The sequence below is a fragment of the Entelurus aequoreus genome, linkage group LG03 (assembly GCF_033978785.1).
Source record: "Entelurus aequoreus isolate RoL-2023_Sb linkage group LG03, RoL_Eaeq_v1.1, whole genome shotgun sequence".
Taxonomy (NCBI): Eukaryota; Metazoa; Chordata; class Actinopteri; order Syngnathiformes; family Syngnathidae; genus Entelurus; species Entelurus aequoreus.
The window spans coordinates 43,844,793-43,869,188 of record NC_084733.1 but is presented as its reverse complement, the minus strand read 5'-3'; the positions used below and the strand labels follow the sequence as shown (position 1 = coordinate 43,869,188).

Here is a 24,396-nt window from a genome sequence, read left to right as displayed (position 1 = left end):
TACATATTCCGTACAATTGACCACTAAATGGTAACACCCGAACAAAATCACATCAAAAATATACATTCTCGCTGGCTACTAATAAATACTCTAGAACAGGGGTCACCAACGCGGTGCCCGCGGGCACCAGGTCGCCCGTAAGGACCAGATGAGTCGCCCGCGGGCCTGTTCTAAAAAAATAAATAAATTTAAAAAAAATAATAATAATAATAATTTTTTTTATTTTTATTTTTTAATTAAATCTACATAGAAAAAACAAGATACACTTTCAATCAGTGCATCAACCCAAACAACCTCCCCCATGCACACTCATCCACACCCACTCACACAAAAGGGGTTATTTCTTTCTGCTACCAATATTCTGGTTCCCACAACATAGACAACACATCTGCAAGGGACACAGTCCCTAAAGCACACATGATTGTATAGGCTGCTGGTCCACTAACATTTTCATTAATTACTATTTTTTATGTAATTATTTTTATATTGTTTTACTTTCTTTTTTATCCAAGAAAATGTTTTTTATTTATTTATCTTATTTTATTTTATTTTTTAAAAAAGGGTCTTATCTTCAACAGACCAGGTTGTCAATGAAATTAGATTTGTTTAAAGGGTTTTTTAAACCAGGCCCAGTCCAGATAATGTCCAAGTCGGACTCAGCAACACACCCCTTCATTCATGTACACAGAAAAAAATTAGGGAACACAACAGATTGCATATAATTTATAAACAAAATTACATTTTCAAAATAAACATTTATGTACAGTCCAGATTATGTCCAGGTCACTCAAATTGGGGAACACAACAACAGATATCATATAATCTATAAACATAATTATACTTTCAAAATAAGCCTTTGAGGACTTCTCATCTTTTTTTTAATGTTTTTTGGCATCATTATCGTTTTCAACCATGTAACTTTCTAAAGTTAGAAAATACTGAATAAATGTTTTAAAGAAAGTAATACTAAGTGAATATCTGTTTTTGGCCTTAAAATAAACATTTTACCGAGTACTATAATTAAATTGAGTAAATCATGATTGTCAATGAACTCTCCTAAAATAACAGAAACCACATTAAGCTTCATAAACAAACCAATCCTTAAACACATTTTTTGAACTTCCACCCAAAACAAAGACACAATATGACAATACCAAAACAAATGTAGGGTGGATTCAGGCTCCTGACAACAAAATCGGCAATCATCTGACTCTGTCATATTCCATAATTTTAACATTTTCCCTGTGGGTAAGAAGTTATAAATAATTTTAATTTGAAAATAACGATTTTGCACATCGATAGTGGTTTTATAGATTAGTTTGAATATGGCATCCCATGGCAACGGGCAGTCAAAAAAGTCCTCCCATTTTCCATTTGTGTTGTATGAGGCAGCCTTCAAAGATTTCTTTATTAAATAAAAATTATATATTTTTCTATTTATTTTAGTTCCTTTTTGCCAACTAGAATTTCTTATTAGAGGTTTAAAAACTAATAATTTAGTAGTTCCATAATTAATTATTTGTTTCCATCTTTTCCCAATTACTCCAGTTAGTTGATAAAATGAAAAGCTTGAGCAAGCATCACCATACATAGCTCTAAATTCATCATACTTCATAATTTTACCATTCTCATTGATAATATCATTGACAAAAATGATTCCTCTTTCAAACATATTTTTCCAAAAGAAAGGCTTTCCATCTATTACAATATTAGAGTTCATCCATATTAACTGCTGCAAAATATCGTCTCTTTTTTCTGGCACATAAAATTGAAAACACCACTATGAGTGGATTGTTTCCTTTATGAACCCCGCCATGTTTCCCAGCAGACTCTCTGGGAGGGGATCACTTGTAAAAAAGGATACAATTTCTTTTGATACAGTACATGTTTTTTGTCCAACAGGACATTTGTGTACCACTCAATGTTTAAATACATATTTGGAACAATTGATGCTTTTAAAGACAGACACATAGCTTCAAGGTTGAGAAGTTTCAGGCCCCTATATTCATACTGTTTGTACAAAACCTTTTTTTAATCTTTTCTGGTTTGCCGTTCCAGACAAAATCGAAGACCCTCCGCTCATAAATCTTAAAAAAGTTTTGTGATGGAGCTGGTAATGACAAAAACTAATAAATAAATTGAGGAATAATTAACGAGTTGGCAATAGACATTTTACCATACAAGGTTAGGGATTTCCCTTTCCATAATTGCATAATTTTGTCCAGCTTTCTTAGTCGATTATCATAATTTACTGAGCCTAGCGGTAGAAAATGGATGGATGGATGGATAGATATTCCAGATTTTCTGGGACAACAACACCAAGTATGTTAACTGGTCCATCTGTCCACAAAACAGGCACTTTGCATTCCATTCGAAAGGACGTTCCCTTTAGATTTCCGATCCTTAACATTTTACATTTATCATAATTAAGCTTAAGGCCAGATTGCTGTGAAAATATGTACAAAAGATTAAGAAGGTTCCGCAAACAATGAGGAAAAATATTATCTTTGTGAATCAGCCTTTTCTGACATGAACTTCATCAAGAACAAACACAGAACACGCCTCACTGATGCACATCTGCAAGACTCATTAAGAGTTGCAGTGTCAAGTTACACACCAGAGTACAACATACTAGTTAACAGCATGCAATGCCAGGCTTCCCACTAACTGACAAAGAAACAGATAACAGATTTGGTGTCCAGTTCAATGTGTGACATGATTTAAAAATTTGAGAGTTTACTTTTGTATTTTACATGAGTTATTATTTGTACAAACATGGTGCAAAGTAATTCATGATTTGTTAAAAAATGTTAGTGGCTAGCTAGTTAAAATGGGATATTGTGATTTCACAAGACTGTCTTAGAAGTGATCATTTGAAAATGTTCAATTTGAAAAATGTGTACTTAGAGAAAATATAAAAATAAAGTGTTGCATATTGATATTTATCTGTTTCTATATATATTTATTGTGAGAAATCATTAAGATGATCAGTGTTTCCACAAAGATAAATATCATTAATGATTAATAATAACAGAGTTAAAGGTAAATTGAGCAAATTGGCTACTTCTGGCAAATTATTTAAGTGTGTATCTAACTGGTAGCCCTTCGCATTAATCAGTACCCAAGAAGTAGCCCTTGGTTTCAAAAAGGTTGGTGACCCCTGCTCTAGAACTACAACTGGTTTGGAACTAACAGTGGATTGCAATTATCCAAATATGATTAGCAGCAAAGTGGACAGACATCAATACTGTGGCTCGTAGGGCAAACGGAGGCATGTACGCTAGCTAGCTAGATGGTTAGCTAACTAGCAAGCGTTTTTCGGTGGTCTCAACCATGGTCTTAACTGTTTTTCTTCCATTCATTCACTTTCATGCTAGCAATGAGAAAAATCTCACCAATTAATTTTTCCCCCCCCCAAAGCGATCATGAAAACAATTGTGGTAGTTAATGATGCCGCACGTTTACGCCATGCTTTGAACTTGATAAAGAAAAGAACAAAACTTTAAGGTCGACCCACAATGTATTGCGTTTATGACGTCACACTTTCAATCCCTATTGTAGCCACCTACGATGTGTTGTGAGCATGTTTAGCTATTCCTCAACCTGCAGGGAAGATACATACTTGTAAGAAAAGTAGTTTATTCATGGCCATGGGGGCAAGGATTGGTGATTTAGAAGTAGCTAAACACTGTGGAGGCAAGTTGGTCACTAGGTAGCTAGCTAGCAAGGTTTCTACAACGCATTGCTTTACCTTTATCGTTAGTTATGAAGCCAAAATATGTCTATTCTCCTTCTTCTGTCTCCACTCCGTTTCCGCTTGTAAGTGCTCTGTGTGTGTGTTGACTCATATTCACATTGGCTCATATTACCAGCAATGTCACCACGGCACGCCATTAGGCACATGAAAAAAACGTACCAGTATTTTCAAAGGCAGTATCGTACCTTTTTTAATTAATCAATCAATGCCTCAGACTTTATTAGTACAAGTTTACCGTACAACCCAACTTCCCACAGAAGATGATGCCCTCAGACTCACCTGTATCAAATTTTCACATCCAAGCTCCTCTCAAAGTAAACCATTTTCTCTGTAGCCTTGCTCATCTGAAACACATAGAGTCAGTCTTCAGTATTTTGCTCAACACTGTAATTTAAATGTGTGTATTTTCTGCACCAATAAAAAAAGGAAGATGACTTTGTAAATATGCGTTTCTACAAGTGTTTGTACAACAAAGCCAGTAAAAAAGATATAAGCCTTTTCGAGAAGTTAAGTGTCTCACTTTTGGAGTTGTAAGACTTTCTGTGTCTGCGGAGGGAATTGTTTTTTACTGGCACTTTCGCAAAAATGAATCAGACTAAGTTCTTGAGTTGAAAAAGTTGCCTTTACATAAAGCATACAACTGTTTTAGGGGGTGAACATGAATTCCATCAAAATGTCAAGTTGACAAGCTCTGTAAGTCTCAGTAAAGTAACATAATGCCACTTTGGGCTAAAGCACACCCCGTTTAAAATGATCCCCACCCAAAAGGCTTCTCAATCAGCAAATCATAATAAAACTGAAAGCATGCTTCCACTCCCCAAATACATAATGATGTTATTTTTGCAAACAGTTGACAATATTTCTACCGGACAAGCGGTAAAAAATGGATGGCTGGGGATGGAATCGTAACTGGTTCCGTTTTCTTTAACTGGGTATTATTATAAAATTATTCAGGTCAAAAAACTAAAACCAGAAATGGCAGAGGAGCAATCTTTGAGGAAGTGTGGGGTATTTTTGGTGAAGCAGTGTGACTTTTGTATGTGAAATAATGCAACCCTCTTACATGCATGTAGTTCACACTCCCAGAAGCCTTGCAAGAAGAACTAACTCTGTTAAGCATTCACAGCACATGTATAGGGTTACAGAGCAAGCACTGTGGTGCCAAAAGCCTTAACCTACGAGATTAAGTGATGTGCAATGAGGTGAGATTAATTAAATTGGCTGCTCAAAAAGAGTGAGTTTAACACACATATCAAAATTAATTCCATGGGGCAAAGGATTTAAAGGCCTACTGAAACCCACTACTACCGACCACGCAGTCTGATAGTTTATATATCAATGATGAAATCTTAACATTATAACACATGCCAATACGGCCGGGTTAACTTATAAAGTGACATTTTAAATTTGCCGCTAAACTTCCGGTTCGAAACGCCTCTGAGGATGACGTATGCGCGTGACGTAGACCGGCGAACACGGGTATGCCTTCCACATTGAAGCCAATACGAAAAAGCTCTGTTTTCATTTCATAATTCCACAGTATTCTGGACATCTGTGTTCGTGAATCTGTTGCAATCATGTTCATTGCATTATGGAGAAGGAAGCTGAGCAAGCAAAGAAGAAAGTTGTCGGTGCGAAATGGACGTATTTTTCGAACGTAGTCAGCAACAACAGTACACAGCCGGCGCTTCTTTGTTTACATTCCCGGAAGATGCAGTCAAGATGGAAGAACTCGGATAACAGAGACTCTAACCAGGAGGACTTTTGACTTCGATACACAGACGCCTGTAGAGAACTGGGACAACACAGACTCTTACCAGGATTACTTTGATTTGGATGACAAAGACGCAGACGTGCTACTGTGAGTATGCAGCTTTGGCTTCTAAACATTTGATCGCTTGACCGTATGTGCGCAACTTTTTTTTGCGTATGTACGTAACTTTTTAAAAATATATAAGCTTTATGAACCTTGGGTTAGGTGAACGGTCTTTTGGGCTGAGTGATTGTGTGTGTTGATCAGGTGTTTGAATTGTATTGGCGTGTTCTATGGAGCTAGGAGCTAGCAGAGGAGCTAGGAGCTAGCGTAACAAACACGCAGGTGTTTTTATGCAGGATTAATTTGTGGCATATTAAATATAAGCCTGGTTGTGTTGTGGCTAATAGAGTATATATATGTCTTGTGTTTATTTACTGTTGTAGTCATTCCCAGCTGAATATCAGGTACCGTGAGTATGCAGCCTTGGCTGCTAAACATTTGACAGCTTGACCGTATGTGCGCGTCACGTACGTAACTTTTTAAAAATATATAAGCTTTATGAACCTTGGGTTAGGTGAACGGTCTTTTGGGCTGAGTGATTGTGTGTGTTGATCAGGTGTTTGAATTGTATTGGCGTGTTCTATGGAGCTAGGAGCTAGCAGAGGAGCTAGGAGCTAGCGTAACAAACACGCAGGTGTTTTTATGCAGGATTAATTTGTGGCATATTAAATATAAGCCTGGTTGTGTTGTGGCTAATAGAGTATATATATATGTCTTGTGTTTATTTACTGTTGTAGTCATTCCCAGCTGAATATCAGGTACCGTGAGTATGCAGCCTTGGCTGCTAAACATTTGACAGCTTGACCGTATGTGCGCGTCACGTACGTAACTTTTTAAAAAATATATAAGCTTTATGAACCTTGGGTTAGGTGAACGGTCTTTTGGGCTGAGTGATTGTGTGTGTTGATCAGGTGTTTGAATTGTATTGGCGTGTTCTATGGAGCTAGGAGCTAGCAGAGGAGCTAGGAGCTAGCGTAACAAACACGCAGGTGTTTTTATGCAGGATTAATTTGTGGCATATTAAATATAAGCCTGGTTGTGTTGTGGCTAATAGAGTATATATATGTCTTGTGTTTATTTACTGTTGTAGTCATTCCCAGCTGAATATCAGGTCACCCCCGGCTCTCACAGCATCTTCCCTATCTGAATAGCTTCAACTCCCCACTAGTCCTTCACTTGCACTTTACTCATCCACAAATCTTTCATCCTCGCTCAAATTAATGGGGAAATTGTCGCTTTCTCGGTCCGAATCTCTCTCACTTCATGCGGCCATCATTGTAAACAATAGGGAACTTTGCGTATATGTTCAACTGACTACGTCACGCTACTTCCGGTAGGGGCAAGCCTTTTTTTTTTATCAGATACCAAAAGTTACAATCTTTATCGTCGTTGTTCTATACTAAATCCTTTCAGCAAAAATATGGCAATATCGCGAAATGATCAAGTATGACACATAGAATAGATCTGCTATCCCCGTTTAAATTAAAAAAATTCATTTCAGTAGGCCTTTAAGGTCTTCAAGTTCAAGGGCAGGTTTAAGATCCAATGATAGAGAACAACTATGTCATAAGGATACAATAATTGTTTATGTTTATTATGTGTAACTGAAGCAATTGGGGCAAAATGGAGTGCACCATTTGGCTGTAACAAGCGGCGGCATTGTTGTCACCTAGTTTGTGGTCTTAAGAAAACGTAAAGGAAGTTTCCAAATATAGTCAAATGTCCAACTTTCTTTAGTATATCATTTATGAAATCCAACACATTTCAACAAATTAAGGTATTAATTTATCCTATTTCTGCTAACATTTTACCAATACCAGATTACCAATATCACCAAGCAATTAAGTGATCCAGTGTTTATGTTTAACACAGTTATTTGAATGAGGACTAATTGAACCAAAGTGCTTTTAAGAGTAAAGAAATCGAAAGCAGCTGCCAACAAGGGTCCTCTTTCTTTTCCTACCGCTACTGACACGTTCCTTGCAAAGTTTATTCAGGCAGAGCAGGGATGTGAGTGAAATGCTTTAAAGGCGTGCCAGCAGAAAAACCGAAAGGCACACACACACTTGCCTTCTGCTGCGACTTCAACCGGACTATTGTGCAACTTTTCAGGCGTACAAGACAAGTCTGCCTTTAAGCTGCAGCCACATTTGAGTCTAAACACTCCCTTCTTCCATCTCCCATCTCTCCTCAATAGATTTCCCACAAGCCATCTGCTCAGGGGCCAAGGGACCCCGACGCTCTTCGACACACCCAGTGACCTGGCATTCTTCTACCGCTGCCCTTGAGTAACTCCCACGTAAGCTCCATGTTTAGTCTGGTATTGTGTTGGGTCTGGAGTTGGGGAGTGGGCCACACCTCAACATGGTACAAACACTGATTTAAGAAGCAAACTTTCCTTAAACGAAGCCACTATACATCTGGAGAGCTTCAACAGACACTCAATTCCGACCCTTTTTGTCATCTAATCTTACCTTGTAGAGGAAAAGGGGAGAAGCCAGCTTGTGACACAGCAGCTTGGCAAGCAAGGCAATCCCCCCCAGTACGACAAGAAACAGTGATATCATCTTGCAGTTTTTAAATCAACATCACTGCAGTGCCCTGAGAAAAAAGCTCAATATATTTTCCTAGACACAGAGAAAGTCAATAAAAGGCCAACAATAGGCCCTACTCCCTTTAAAATAAAATAAAATAATTATTTCAAATGACTACTAAATTGAGCAAAGTACTCACATGACCTATCAAGGCATTTTGCTTTCAAGAACAATGAGGTCATTTGTTATTGCTGTGTAAATGACTACTTGTGATTACACACTCTCTCTCTCTCTCTCTCTCTCTCTCTCTCTCTCTCTCTCTCTCTTTCTCTCTCTCTCTCTCTCTCTCTCTCTCTCTCTCTCTCTCTCTCTCTCTCTCGACATGGCTTAAATTCCAAACTTGTATAATGTTTTTGTGTAGGGAAAACAACAATTGCTCATTTTCCCGGAATTCAAACCACATCAGGGCGAACACTGCTAATGTATAAATCCTGCACTGAAAAGCCTTCATTACTGTGCGGTGGACACACCTAGACCAATCAAAAGTTCATCAATATGCGCTTTTTAAGTGCCTTATAGTATAAGTATATAATATAAATGAATATATTATACTTTTTAGAGGCATATGCATAGTATTCTGCCATTAAAAAGTACAAAAACCTTGGCAGGAACAGCAGCAGAAGTGATTAAACCGTTACAAAGCAACTCAATTAAGGTCCAGCTTCTGTACATTACACAAAAGCGGAAAGCACATTAAATATGAACTAAAGCATGGCTTTGTTTGGACTCAATTAAGCAACTCACACGTGCAAACACATTGCAACACCTGTGCATATCAACATGGGGATCCAAATTGGCAAGCCCACAACCCCGAACACCACTTAATCTAGTAAGTAGGACAAACAAAAGGGAGGGAAAGAATACAAGAGCCCATAACATGTCTTACCTCTGCTGCACCGGCCTTTAATCTAAAAGCTCTTTGGAGAGATTGCAAAGGCAAAATCTAGCTGCTGTTGTGTCACCTCAAAGTGGATTCTCCCTGCGAAGCCTTGTTGAGTCTTAAAGCAACAGACACATGCTGCATCTGACACACACACACACACACACACACACACACACACACACACACACACACACACACACACACACACACACACACACACACACACACACACACACACACATACACACACACGCACACACACACACACACACACACACACACACACACACACACCTCTCAGAACCTCTACTTTTCCGTTGGCTTGAATTGGAGAAGGATGTAGGACTTGTTACAGCCAAGGCAGTTTTCCATAGCTGCCTGCGACGATTGGGCGAGACAAGCAGGCGTGTAGTGGCTGCAGTTTTGCTTTACAGGCACTGGGGAGAGCGTGATGACTGGAGCCCTTGTCTCATCCAAAATAGCATAATGACCCCAGAAGGAAGCAAAGGTGGCCAGCTACTGGGAAAACTGTGTGTGTGGTTCAGCCAGACTGGGAAAGATTGCTAGATGGTTAAGCTACTTGTTTCCTGGGGACAGAGCAGCAAATTGTCCAAAAAAAGGGACTTCAAACATTCTCTGGTAGTGGAATTCGGGAGATGCTTTTGAAATGTTGTGACCAAGCCATTACCCCAGCGGAAAAGCACTGGAGACCGCCAGTGGTTTAAGCCCCACGCATGCCTCTGTTTGTATATGGATCACATAACTGTGGTCACATAGTCTAGAAGGGCTCATTTAGAAGGCCACAGCAGTAGGATCAGCAGTGGCCAATGGTTGGCAGACTGTTTGCTAAAGCTGCTAAAGACAATCTCACAGGAGCTTGTTGGCTGAACATTAAGCTCCATTTCCACTAAGCAGAAAGGTTCCGTTTGTGACACAACGGTATTGCCATTTATTTACATTGTCAAACTAATAAATCCTGATATCAGTTTTAATTCACTGGCACTTCACAGGGTGATATTATTTTAAAACATATCCTGTCAAGCTTAACTATACATCTTGGTGGAAATGTTGCATTTTAGAGCAGCATGCTAATCTCATTTGGATGAGTCTTTGTTTGAACATCCTAAATGTCGTGCCCAAATCACGCAATATGAGCAGCTGCGTAATAGGCATCCATCAGCCTGCTGCTTGCCTTGGAAACATCAGGCCCAGCAGGACTCGCCAAGGCTAAACAACATTGTTAACAATACAATAGCTGCTGTTGAGTAGTCTGGGCTGCTATCAAAGCCCTTTGTCTGCAGAAGCTCAAAAGGTTGGTCAACAACACTCTTGGAGGGATTGGAAGGCATGAGAAGAGAAATAAAGCAAGCTAATAGTACCAAAGTGATGCATATTCAAACACAGCAGGTGCTGGGCTTTCATTCTGCTCCGACCAAAAGTTAAGACTTTTATGAAGTTCAATTACGGAACAAATTTCTTCAGTAACCAACCAAACAAACAACTGATGAGGCAAAATAAAAAGTTATTTGCTTGTTACAGTTTGTTTTCATCTTGTGAATATTTTGCTAGTAATCAGACAGCTAATGATATTTTACAATGTCCCATTAGGATGCAAGATTAGTTTTATAGTTTACTAAGTAGATACCCTTAAATATAGAAAAACACCTGCAACTATTTATTAAAATGTTTCTATACTAACATTCAAAGCTAAATAAAATAACTGCAAAGCCAGACTTAAGTCATTCTGATGGATGACCTTTTTAAACTTGGAGGGCGCGTAAACCAAGTAGATGTTTTTACAGCAGGTATTTTATGTCAATTTCAGCCACAGGTTAAATCCAATAAATCACATTTAATGAAAATAAAATTCCCACTGGGGCGAGTGATGCTCATGGGACTCGGATGACAAATGAAAGAGAGCCATTGGAAGAGTCAGTGGAAGAAATGAGAAGTGTTTGCAAATACGTTTTATCTCCCTTCTAAAGAATAAAGTCTGTCCCCCGACCAATGGCTGGGGGTGGCTTACAATTTGCCGAGTGGGACTGCAGTCAGACGTATTTTGTAAATGACATCAGTTTATGGGCTATAAATGTATCCTAATTGGTCATGTTAACTAAGATGTTGTACCTTGCCACACCCACAAACAAGGATTCAATCTATGCAGTCTAGAGGATTTATAGAAGGTCAGGGGAAATGGGGTGGGGTGAGGACGGATAGAATTCACTTAGGATATGGCAGTTTAAATCAGCGTCTAAGTTCAAGTCTTTATTTGGTGGTTGAAGTCCAACTCAAAATTATTTTTTTTCCAAAATTAGGCTCTTTGCTGCATTACAACAATAGCTACATATTTATCTAAATAAAACATGGCAGTAAAATACATTGCGAAATGTCAAATCGGCTTCTAAAAAGTGTGTGCTCAATGTGTTGTGCTTACTTTTCTTTTCTCGACAGTAGTGGTGCTGGAAAAAAAAATCGATTCAAATTCGAAAAGTGATTGTGATTTATAACGATTCTAAATACCGTATTTTCCGGACTATAGGGCGCACAGGTAAATAAGCCGCACCCACTAAATTTTAGAAGAACGAAATATTTTTCCACCGGACTATAAGACGCACATATATACGTTGTGAAATGAGTCATTCACACAGAAAGATTTTTTAAATGATTATTTACGCACCTTAATTATTTCCAAACGGTGTCTGTAACGCGGCAGTATAACGATTGATTAAGCAAAACAGAAGTCATCGTCAAGGACCCACTAGCTGCGGAAGATAGCTTTCCAATCAGCGAAACAAACGTTGACTTTGGGGCGGGGGGCGTGATAGGGGGCGTGGTTAAGAGGGGAGGAGTATATTTACAGCTAGAATTCACCAAGTCAAGTATTTCATATACACTGTACAAACACATATACACATTCTGTACATATACAAGTACATATGCATACGTACACTCATGCACATAATCACGTTTCATCAAACATATATTAACGTTGTTGCCCTAGGGTAAACTGGGTATAACACATGGCACACTGACAAAGCTTAACCTATTGTTACTATAACAATCTACAATGTTAATGTAGGTTGCTTCTCTTTCTCCCCCTCCATTTTTCTGCATTCTTTCGTATCTCAAGTTATCATTATGTATATGTATTGTTGCATTTGAACAACTGTATTGTTGATAATAAAGATAAATTATTGGTATTGTTCATTATCAATAGCGCTATTTCTATTGGTATTTGTATTGCTCCATTTGTAGTGTAATAATGCTCATTGTCATTTCTGTATTATTTTTTATTTTTGCTAACTGCTTATTTGCTATCACTTTTACCATCATATTTGTACATGTCATATTTGCTGATGTTGCTCTATTGTTGTTGTTGTGTTTGCTGTTGTTGTTTTTGTCTCTCTGTCTAATCCCCCTCTTGTCCCCACAATTTCCCCCTCTGTCTTCTTTTTTTTCTCTTTCTATCCCCTCCTGCTCCGGCCCGGCTGCACCAAATGATAATATAAATAAATGTTTTATTATTTATTTATTCATAAAGAAATACAATCATGTGTGCTTACGGACTGTATCCCTGCAGACTGTATTGATCTATATTGATATATAATGTATATATTGTGTTTTTTATGTTGATTTAATTAAAAAAATATATATATATCTTTTTTTTTTTCTTGTGCGGTATCAATTGGTCCGCGTGGTTGGGTACCACTGCCCTACGTCAACAACACGGTTGGCAGCCCGTCGGTGCGCAGCTCGTACATCGCCACCCTCAGCAGCCTGACCAGCGTCGGCTTTGGCAACGTGTGCGCCAACACGGATCTTCTCCATCTGAACCATGCTCATCGGCGGTATGCCGGACGCCTCGTATGGAATAACGTGATTGGGCAGGCACGCTGTTTATATCGTGGGAAAGCGGAGGTGAAAAAAGGCTGTCCTCACTCAGGTCCGCATGGAGCTGGAGGGGGCGTGGCCTCCAGCGCCGGCTGAAAATCGGGAGATTTTCGGGAGAATATTTGTCCCGGGAGGTTTTCGGGAGAGGCGCTGAATTTCGGGAGTCTCCCGGAAAATCCGGGAGGGTTGGCAAGTATGATAATTTTGTCCTGCACTTCAGGCACATTAACACCAGCATGTTGTTTACTTAAAATCCTTATTGAACAGTTTTTTTTTTTTTTACATGATAGCTCTCTAGTCCCATGTCCCGAACGACCGAATAGCTTTGCAAATAATAATAACGGCCTCTGCCGCAAATTGTTCAGAAGTTGCGCAGTCAATCTTCACAAAGGTATTTTCCTCTGGTTTATAAGAGAGGAGTTCCAGTGTAGACAGATGTAGATGTCGTCACTTCACAGGAAGGAAACACAGTATCTAGTCAACAACAGCTGCAGTTGCTCCTTCTGGAGACACTTCCCCTTAGTGTTTTAGAAGAGAATTACAAGTTTGGCGCCACCCCCCACAGAAGAACTATAAATCAAACAAGGCGCCGTCAGGGGGGACGCAAGCTACGCAATGCGAGAGTATAGTCTATGCTTTACAGAAGTTCTTGGGCAAGACATTTTACCCACTTGCTCCCAGTGCCAGCCACACTGGTTTAAATGTACCTTAAAGATGTAAATAATGGGTTTCACAATGTAAAGCACTTTGAGTCTGTCGAGAAAAGCGCTATATAAATATAATTCAAAATTCACACAAGTCCTGTATTGTCAGTTGTGTCCCAATGACGTTTGACAACATACAAATTGCTGGACAAAGGTTTTTCAGTTATCTCTAAAGATTAATACTCTTAAAGAACCATTTCTAAAAGTCCACATAATACATTTATTTGTTCATTTTTAGCTAACAGGTTTGCTATCTGACAGTTTCGGGGGTTTGAGGTGTCAAACATTTTTTTTAAAAAGGTATAACAATGTAGTTACGGTAACCTTATTCCAACTAAATTGTTTTTAGAAGTAAATTTCAACAATATTTTAAAATGGAATACAGCACTTTAAAGGGGAACTGCACTTTTTTATTTTATTTTGCCTATCGTTCACAATCATTATGAGAGACAAGAAGACATATGCATTTATTTTTTAATGCATTGGTGATATTGTTATTATAAGCACTAACCAGACAAACTATTTTTAGTGGCGCAATATCCCAAAGACCTGAAAAGCTTTGTGCTGCTATGTTTACATCAACAGCTGGGAGCTGCAAAGTTTGTTCTAGATCAGTGGTTCTCAAATGGGGGTACGCGTACCCCTGGGGGTACTTGAAGGTATGCCAAGGGGTACGTGAGCTTTTTTTAAATGTCTGTCAAAAAAAGCTGTGAAAAGAAATGCAACAATGTTCCATAAATATTTATGTTAAAGATTTCTTTTTTTGTGAAGAAATGTTTAGAATTAAGTTCATGAATCCAGATGGATCTCTATTACAATCCCCAAAGAGGGCACTTTAAGTTGATGATTACTTCTATGTGTAGAAATCTTTATTAGGGTCCGCCCTGTACCCTGTATAAAGGACTCCCACAGGGAGTCCTTTATACAGGTACAAAGGAACCTATTGTTATTGTAAGGTTTTATTATTATTATTATACCGACCCCACAAAAAACTGTAATTTGACCCACTTAACATGCTTCAAAACTCACCAAATTTGACACACACATCAGGACCTGCGAAAATTGCCATCTAATAAAAAACCAAACCCCAAAAATCAAAATTGCGCTTTAGCGCCCCCTACGAAAAAACAAAAACAAACTTCCTGTAACTCCCACTAGGAAGGTCGTAGAGACATGAAACAAAAACCTATATGTAGGTCTGACTTAGACCTACATTTCATAATTTCACATCCTCGGGCAAAAACCAACAGGAAGTTGGCAATTTCCCATTTAAGACAAAAATGTACTAAAAACACTCATTTTTGCCTCTTTGAGCTGTAATTTGACCCCCTTAAAATACTTCAACACTCACCAAACTTCTCACACACATCGGGACTGGTGGAAATTGCCAACTAAAAAAAAAACGAACCCCAAAACTCAAAATTGCGCTCTAGGGCAATTTTTGAATAAAACAGAGACAAAACTGCTTCTCAGAGGAAAACTCAGACAAAACTGCTTGTAACTTCCGGTAGGAACATCTTAGAGACATGAAACAAATACCTCTATGTAGGTCTCACCTAGACCTACATTTCTTAGATTGACATCCTTCAGCAAAAATCAACAGGAAGTTTGCAATCCCTCCTTCAAAACAAAAGTTTTGTTAAAACCGGTCACCAAACATCAAACATTATCTCCTCTGAGCGCGTTTGTCGTTTCGGCTTCAAACTACTATAGGAGAGAGATTGAACCCTTCTGATTAAAAGTTGACAACGGCGTTTCGTTAAGTGCTACCGTTTTGATTTTACGTGCCTTCAAAGACCCGCAGCACTAAAGTTGCTCCGCTGCTGTGATTTTACGCGCCTTCAAAGAAAAGAACCACTGTGCCGCAACACCTAGGGAAAAGACACAGACACAACTTCATCTAACTCCCAGTACGAATATCGTAGAGACACGAAACAAAAACCTCTATGTAGGTCTCACTCAGGACTACCACTGGACAAAAGTATTGGGACACCTAGGACTAGCACCAGCCAAAATGCGGACCCGACCAACGCTGCTTGCAGCTTTAATTTATAATTGAATCACTTGTTTATTTTTCAACAAGTTTTTAGTTATTTTTATATCTTTTTTTCCAAATAGTTCAAGAAAGACCACAACAAATGAGCAATATTTTTGCACTGTTATACAATTTAATAAATCAGAAACTGATGACATAGTGCTGTATTTTACTTTTTATCTCTTTTTTTCAACCAAAAATGCTTTGCTCTGATTAGGGGGTACTTGAATTAAAAACAATTTCACAGGGGGTACATCACTGAAAAAAGGTTGAGAACCACTGTTCTAGATCATAAATAATGCCTCTCCCCTTTTAACTTTAACTTTAACTCTCACCTGGACAGTAGAATGATGAGGACATAATCCAACAAACTGGTCAACTTTGACATCCAATTTAAACACGAAAATGGCGATAAAGACACAAAAAGACGTTTGGTTCCACCTAGGGCTGGGCGATACGGCTGAAAACTATATCACAATATACGTTTTTTATATTGATGGATATCGATACTTATTGATACTTTTTATGACTTATTTAAAGGCCTACTGAAATGATTTTTTTTAATTTAAACGGGAATAGCAGATCCATTCTATGTGTCATACTTGATCATTTCGCGATATTGCCATATTTTTGCTGAAAGGATTTAGTAGAGAAAATCGACGATAAAGTTCGCAACTTTTGCTCGCTGATAAAAAAAGCCTTGCCTGTACCGGAAGTAGCGTGATGTCACAGGAGGTAGTATTCCTCACAATTCCCCTTTGTTTACAATGGAGTGAGAGAGATTCGGAGCGACAAAGCGACGATTACCCCATTAATTTGAGCGAGGATGAAAGATTTGTGGATGAGGAACGTTAGAGTGAAGGACTAGAGAGGCAGTGATGGACGTATCTTTTTTCGCTCTGACCGTAACTTAGGTACAAGCTGGCTCATTGGATTACACACTCTCTCCTTTTTCTATTGTGGATCACGGATTTGTATTTTAAACCACCTCGGATACTATATCCTCTTGAAAATGAGAGTCGAGCACGCAAAATGGACATTCACAGTGACTTTTATCTCCACGACAATACATCGGTGACACACTTAGCTACTGAGCTAACGTGATAGCATCGTTCTCAAATGCAGATAGAAACAAAATACATAAATCCCTGACTGGAAGGATAGACGGAAGATCAACAATACTATTAAACCATGGACATGTAACTACACGGTTAATAATTCTCAGCCTGGCAAAGCTTAACAATGCTTTTGCTAATGACGCTGAAGCTAACTTAGCAACCGGACCTCACAGAGCTATGATAAAAACATTAGCGCTCCACCTACGCCAGCCAGCCCTCATCTGCTCATCAACACCCGGGCTCACCTGCGTTCCAGCGATCGACGGCGCGACGAAGGACTTCACCCGATCATCCGTGGGGTTGGCGGCTAGCATCGGCTAAGCGTCTGCTATCCAAGTAAGTAGTCCTTGTTGTGTTGCTACAGCCAGCCGCTAATACACCGATCCCACCTACAACGTTCTTCTTTGCAGCCTCCATTGTTCATTAAACAAATTGCAAAAGATTCACCAACACAGACGTCCAGAATACTGTGGAATTATGAAATGAAAACAGCTTTTTGTATAGGATTCTACGGGCTCCGAATACTTCCCTTGCCCTCGTGACGCCACACGCATACGTCAGCATAATAAAACGTTTTCAAGCGGAAGTGTGGCGGGAAATTTAAAATTGCACTTTATAAGTTAACCCGCCCGTATTGGCATGTGTTGCAATGTTAAGATTTCATCATTGATATATAAACTATCAGACTGCATGGTCGGTAGTAGTGGGTTTCAGTAGGCCTTTAAGCCTGCCAATAAATACAGTAAAACAATTTCCAACTTGCCAAGGGTGCTATTTATCAGTGGAGAGCGTGTTTGGTAGCCAGGTAGGATGAGTGTATCTGAAATAATAAAATAATTTAAGTAGATTTGAAGGTAGTTGCAGATTTGAGACACTAGATGTATAAGCTATTGAACACTACACAGAGTAGTTTGGAAAACTACTCATTAAACCGACACATTGGAAGTGTCAGGATGTTGCCGCATCGGCTGCATTAAAACCAACATAACTAAAGACAAGTTTCTGTTATTGAGTTTATATATCAAGAAGTTTCTCTTCTCCCTCCATGCAGTGAATCCACAGTGAGACAGAAAGACGGCGCAACCAAACTTGGTAGTCGATACTGTTGTGTGATTAGCTGTTAGCGTGTACCTCCCACTGCTCAATGAATACTGTTAACTAGTTGGTTATAATCAGTGTTGGGACTAACTGTAACGCCATTATTTTCGGCGATAACTAGTATTCTAACGCGTTATTTTTTATATTCAGTAACTCAGTTACCGTTACACATGATGCGTTACTGCGTTATTTTACGTTATTTCTTATATAGTATCGGCTAGAAACTGAGAAGATCTGAGTGTGTTTTATTGGAGAGCTGCGGCGTCGTCCTTCTGATTCTTCCTGAGTCACAAGGGAGAGAAGAGGCGCGCTGTGTGTGGGTGTGTGTGGGGCGGGTGGGCATGTCTGTGTTTACTAACAAGACATCATGGCGGAGCCGAAGCCGAGTTTCTTAACATGGAGATATTCTCACTACTTTTCTTTTGTCGAGCACAAAGAAAAGAACATTTTAGTTAAATGTAAGTTGTGTCTTGGATCAAAGATCCTATCTACTGCCCAAAACAGCAATTCAAATCTGCTGAAACAGCTACAAAAGCAACATGCTTCGACGAAGCTAGTAAAGAGAGACACAAACTCCGATGCCACTTCACCTCCACTTCCACCGAATTATTTTAACGGAGGGACTGCTAGCCAGGACAACATTGATAGAGCCATTGCAACGTATGTGCTAGAAGACATGCAGGCTATTTCTACAGTGGAGTCACCCGCTTTCAGGCAGCTAATCAGCATGATAGCGAGCATCAAACGGCAAATGGCACGAAAACATTTTCCAAGTTCCTGGACAGAGTGGACAGTGAGTACATAAACATGGAAAGCAAGCTAAAGAAGACACTCCAAACTCTGCCTCTGCTCATCACTCAGCACTGAAAGTACACACACTCTGTCAATACTCTTGTATACTCTTTCATTCTAGACTTCTAGAGGGTTTGATTATCACATCGCTCTAAATGTATAGACTATAAAGTTCACAAACAAAGAGGAATCCTAGTGGGTCAGGCCAATCTTTCCTTTTCTCTAAACTAAAACTGGGGAAATGCGTAGAGTGTTCTGGGCTTCAGTACAGTGTTGATCTCCTGAAAACATGATTTTATTTCACAATTCCTTGAGAGAGAGAAACGCCTGGTTAGGCGTGTGTATAGCAGTATGTGTGCTGTATATAATGACATGACATATAATCAAGTCATGTGTGCCTTCTTTGGGTGAAGCCAGGTTTACAGCTGTGTTGTGACATGTTGTTATTATGCAGTTTGTTACTTACGTATGTTATGTTGCAGCTATTTAAAATAGTTTTGTCAATTTGTTCTGGCCCGAAATAAATTGGCCCTTTGAAACATATCTTTGTCTTTGTGTGTTTTATGTAGACCACATTGCTTAGCAGAGTTCAGTGATGCAAATGCATGTCAAGTTGATCAACAGATTGTATTATTCTCCAGTGCAAGAACAGTACTGAAATGAAGGCTAAAAGGGTAATATGGGAGCCTTAAAAATGTAAAAAAATTAAAAAGAAGTAACTAAATAGTTACTTTTCACAGTAACCCATTACTTTTTGATGTAAGTAACTGAGTTAGTAACTGAGTTACTTTTGAAATAAAGTAACTAGTAACTGTAACTAGTCACTGGTTTTCAGTAACCAACCCAACACTGGTTATAAGTGTGTCCTTCTTATTGCTCAGTGCCACTTCCCGATTTCTGTTTTCTGGGTTCCCAAAGCGCAAGTGACTTCATTAAACAAATCTTGCTTCATAATTTCTGGCTTCTTCCGACCAAAAATTATAAATATATATCAAATATTTTATCGAACACATTTTATATTCATATTATGTGTATATCACGATATACATATTGATATCGTTTTATCGGCCCAGCCCTAGCTCCACCCTCCTGTTTTCCCAAGTATGGAGTCATTCTTCATCTAAACGCGAGTCTAACAACATCCCAGCAGTCAGCATCCTATCTACCTTGCACATTAAGTGATGTGTTATTATGTTTATTGGCTCTCATTAAGTCTGCAGTGAGTAGTATTCAGTCATGTTGTCGAAGGAAAAAGTTAACGTTGTGACGCGTTTTTTTAATTAATGCGTCGCTGTAAACCTAAAATTAGGGCTGCAATAATTAATCGACAATGTCAACAATAAAATGTGTCGTCGCCAATTATATTTGTCGAGAATAATTGTGACGTCATCACTTGTGTTTTTCCGGGCGGAAGTAAGTGGGTCACTCGATTAAACATCGCCAGTGATAACATGTCAAGTGTGAGGATATTTCCTCTTATTCTTGTTAAAAACATTTTACAAAGCGGACCTTGTTTTTATTGCAGTACATCTGTGATACGCGAGCATTTAAAACGGAGACATGATGTCGGACGTCTGGAGGGAGGATGCGATCTCAACCTCAGTAAGAGTGTTAGCTTTTATCTTGCTAGCTAGCTAACAAGTGTCAGACAAAGTTGTGTGAAAAATAACTTTAACTATCAGTTTAGCCAAAGTCAGCAAGCTAAACTTTGTATACATTAATTCAAGTACGTTTTAAAGCACCATCAATTTGCAATGTTGTAAAAAAGGCACTTTAACAAAAGTGAACCGTGCATGCGCACACAAACACACAGAGAGACAGACAAGCACCAATGCAGAGGTATCATAAGATTAGACATACAATCTATTGAATAGTCAACATTTTAAGAATGAATAAAATATATAATTCTACACATTGAGTCTATTAGAGTGTTAAAATTGTTAAAGCGCTTTGAGTACCTTAAAGGTAGAAAAGCGCTATACAAGTATAATCCATTTATACCTGTGTGCAGCTTTTTAAACACCACAAATTTATTTTTTTATTTTTAAGGAAGTTAGATTTTGTGTTTTGTTGTTTGTTTTCATTGCAGCTATTTTATCTGTTTTTTTAATACTGACACATGTTTTTTTAGCACTTTACCTTTCCTTTCTTTTAAATGGACAACATTTTATTAGTCATTTTAATTGTTGTAACAGCTGAATGAGCAGCACAGTTACAGAATAAATAAATATTAATGAAGGAATTTGTCATATTTGTTGTTAATAAGCACATGCCTAAAATAACTTAGAAGTTGATGGAAAATTTTGAGCCATTAAATATGTCTAGACTTTATTATGTGATTAGTCAACTAATCGTTAAGATAATCGTTGACTAATCGACTATCAAAATAATCTAGTTGCAGCCCTATTTAAAATGATCAAGATGCATAAATAATACATGTTATTATGAATTTGCCTGTTACTACATTACATATATACTTACACCTTAATAGAGGTGTTTGGATGTTTTTAGAGCGCTTTATAGGTGGAATAGAGCGATTCCTATAGGCTCCATGGTAAGCAGACGTTTGATCGCATTTATTTGCTAATTAAAATGCATTCTTGTCTTACATAAGAAGGATGGTAAACGAAAAAATTTAAAAAAAAGTGCAGTTCCCCTTTAAACACAAGTTTGCAGAGTTTAAAAAAAAAAAAAGGTAAAATTGCTGCGGACATCCTTTGACGCTGTGTTTAGACTAGTGTGTGAAGTGTCTCTGGGAGCCATGAGCGGTCATCCAGCTGCAGACCTGTGCGTTTGTGTGTACATTTACACAGACTTGACCTGTTTTGAGGTGCAAAGGGAGGGACAGCTTAACAGTACTAAAACGATCAAGTGCAAACAGCTGGAAGGCATTAAGTTTGAAATCGGGTTATTTAACAAGTTTCATGGACAGGAGTGCAGGTAGGTCATTTTAAGTTGTATCTACACTGGACTTTCTTGAACTTGCTCCAGAGCTACACATATTTCAGCCTTCCATATTTTTGGAGCACATTTTTCATACAATTAAACATCCGTTCTAAGGGATGAGAATTAAAAGGAATGGTTTTGACAAGTAGTCATATTTGTCACAATTTGTCTTCCATGCCTGCTGCTGCTGGGCACCAAAGGTATTTGTTAGCTATTTGAGAGTGGAACTAAATCAAAAGCAAGTGTCTGCTTTAGGGAAGATAGGTAGAAAATGCCAGAAATGAAGGTGGTGGGTAAAGTAATAAATAGAGTGACCGACCAATCATGCATACGAAACACGTGAAAAGCACAGGGTTAGATAAGAAACAGTGAGGCAGCATTAAAAACATGTAGATACCGAGTTCCACCACAAGAAAAGCAGAGATATCAATATATCTCCTGACTGATAAAGCGATGAAGATTTCAAAAATGTTCCCAAGGCAGAGTGAAGTGAATACAACATTAGCTGTTAACCGTTCAAAGAAGACAATTTGAACCCATTCATCAATAAACACAAAACTTTATCATCTGTCTTACTGTAATGACGTTTTTCTGCTCATGTGACATATTAAAGTGCGGGAATTGGTGTAGGCTCTGCCTTGCGAGCATCATTTATCACAGTGGTGCCCATTACGTTGATCGCGAGCTACCAGTCGATCGCGAGCTACCAGTTGATCGCGGAGGGTGTGTCATTCGATTGCCAGCCAGGCATTAAAAAAACAGTTCTAAAAATTTGCGATCATCAATCTTCACTATGTCACTTTCGTCACTTGATTGACATTCGCGGAACCCAAGGATCTTGGGAGATGACACTGGGTGCTGCAAGCTCAGTATTACGAAAAAACGACTGACAGGAAGGCAACAAACACTTTTTATTTCAACACTCTCGCGCCGTTCATGCCGTCAAAAGCCTAAAGACCGACCGCACAGCTCCTGTCATCACAATAAAAGTGCTGCTTCATCCTGCCTGCGCTAACAAAATAAAAATATCAGAAAGCTAGTGCACACAACCTACTGAGTTTGCCATCAATATATTTATTGTAAAGTGTTTAAAAACGAGTATGGAAGCTGGACAAATAAGAAACCAAAAACCAACAACTTTCACCTCCTCAATGTAAATTGTAAAATGTAGAAGTTATCAGCACAACTGTGAATCCTGTCTGGTTCCAATCAATGCAAGTCATCAGAATAAGGTAATACACCAACTTATATGTTTTCTTCATAAAATAAAGGATTCTATATGTTATGATTATGGTTTGAGTTTATTTCAAACATGCATACAATTATAACATGATACATGTGTTAAATATGCGTATGTATGTATGTATGTATGTATATATATATATATATATATATATATATATATATATATATATATATATATATATATATATATATATATTTATATATATATATATATATATATATATATATATGTATATATATATATATATATACATACACATACACACAATACATATATATATATGTATTTTCAGTAAACACTTTTAACATGTTAACAAAAAAGTCTGTTTCATAAATAAATAAATATTAGTTATATGTATGTATGTATTACAGTTTTTCCCACACATTCATTTATTTGTGGCGGCCCGCCACGGAAGAATTACGTCCGCCACAAATAAAAAATTAAAAAATTTAAAAAATAATACAAAAATTTTTTTTTTTTTAAATATATATATATATATATATATATATATATATATATATATATATATATATATATATATATATATATATATATATATATATATATATTTTTTTTTTTTTTTTGTCCTCTCCAGCTTCTCAGGCAAATCATATAGTTGATGTAGATGCCCATATCGGCTGTTCAGATTTACTTTACAAAAGAGAAGTGTAGGATACTTCTCTTGTTGCCTTATTTGTATTTGACTTTATTAAATGTATTTATATTATCATTTGGTGCAGCCGGGCCGGAGAAGGAGGGCATAGAAAGAGAGAAAAAAGAAGACACAGGGGGAAATTGTGGGGACAAGAGGGGGATTAGACAGAGAGACAAAAACAACAACAGCAAACACAACAACAACAACAACAATAGAGCAACATCAGCAAATACGACATGTACAAATATGATGGTAAAAGTAATAGCAAATAAGCAGTTAGCGAAAATAAAAAACAATACAGAAATGACATGAGCATTATTACACTACAAATGGAGCAATACAAATACCAATAGAAATAGCGCTATTGATATTGAACAATACCAATACTTTACCTTTATTATCAACAATACAGTTGTTCAAATGCAACAATACATATACCTGTACGTAATGATAACTTGAGATACGAAATAATGCAGAAAAATGGAGGGGAAGAAAGAGAAGCAACCTACATTAACCTTGTAGATTGTTATAGTAACAATAGGTTAAGCTTTGTCAGTGTGCCATGTGTTACCCAGTTTACCCTAGGGCAACAACGTTAATATATGTTTGGTGAAACGTGATTATGTGCATTAGTGTATGTATGCATATGTACTTGTATATGTACAGAATGTGTATATGTGTTTGTACAGTGAGTGTATATGTACAGTATGTGTATATGTATGTTTGTACAGTGAATGTATATGTACAGTATGTGTATGTGTATGTTTGTATGATGAATGTGCGTGTGGATGTACAAACTTTGAGTAAGTAAATATGTACTGTATTTGTATATGTATGTGGGAGCGTAGGTACCTATGTACA

The 24,396-nt window shown here is 37.9% G+C and overlaps 1 protein-coding gene across 5 annotated transcripts in view; it reads right to left on the bottom strand.

Moving 5' to 3' along the window:
* The window catches only part of LOC133646480 (rho guanine nucleotide exchange factor TIAM2-like), a 229,218-nt gene that overhangs the window by 145,644 nt on the left and 59,178 nt on the right, over positions 1 to 24,396 (bottom strand). For 4 of the 5 annotated variants that reach the window (XM_062041868.1, XM_062041873.1, XM_062041870.1 and 1 more), the window contains exon 2: positions 4,037 to 4,101. The gene's annotated coding sequence lies outside the window, so the exon portion shown is untranslated. Of the gene's footprint in view, positions 1 to 4,036; positions 4,102 to 9,053; positions 9,105 to 24,396 lie in introns of those variants that run through there. The other variant, XM_062041872.1, reaches the window with a different exon arrangement.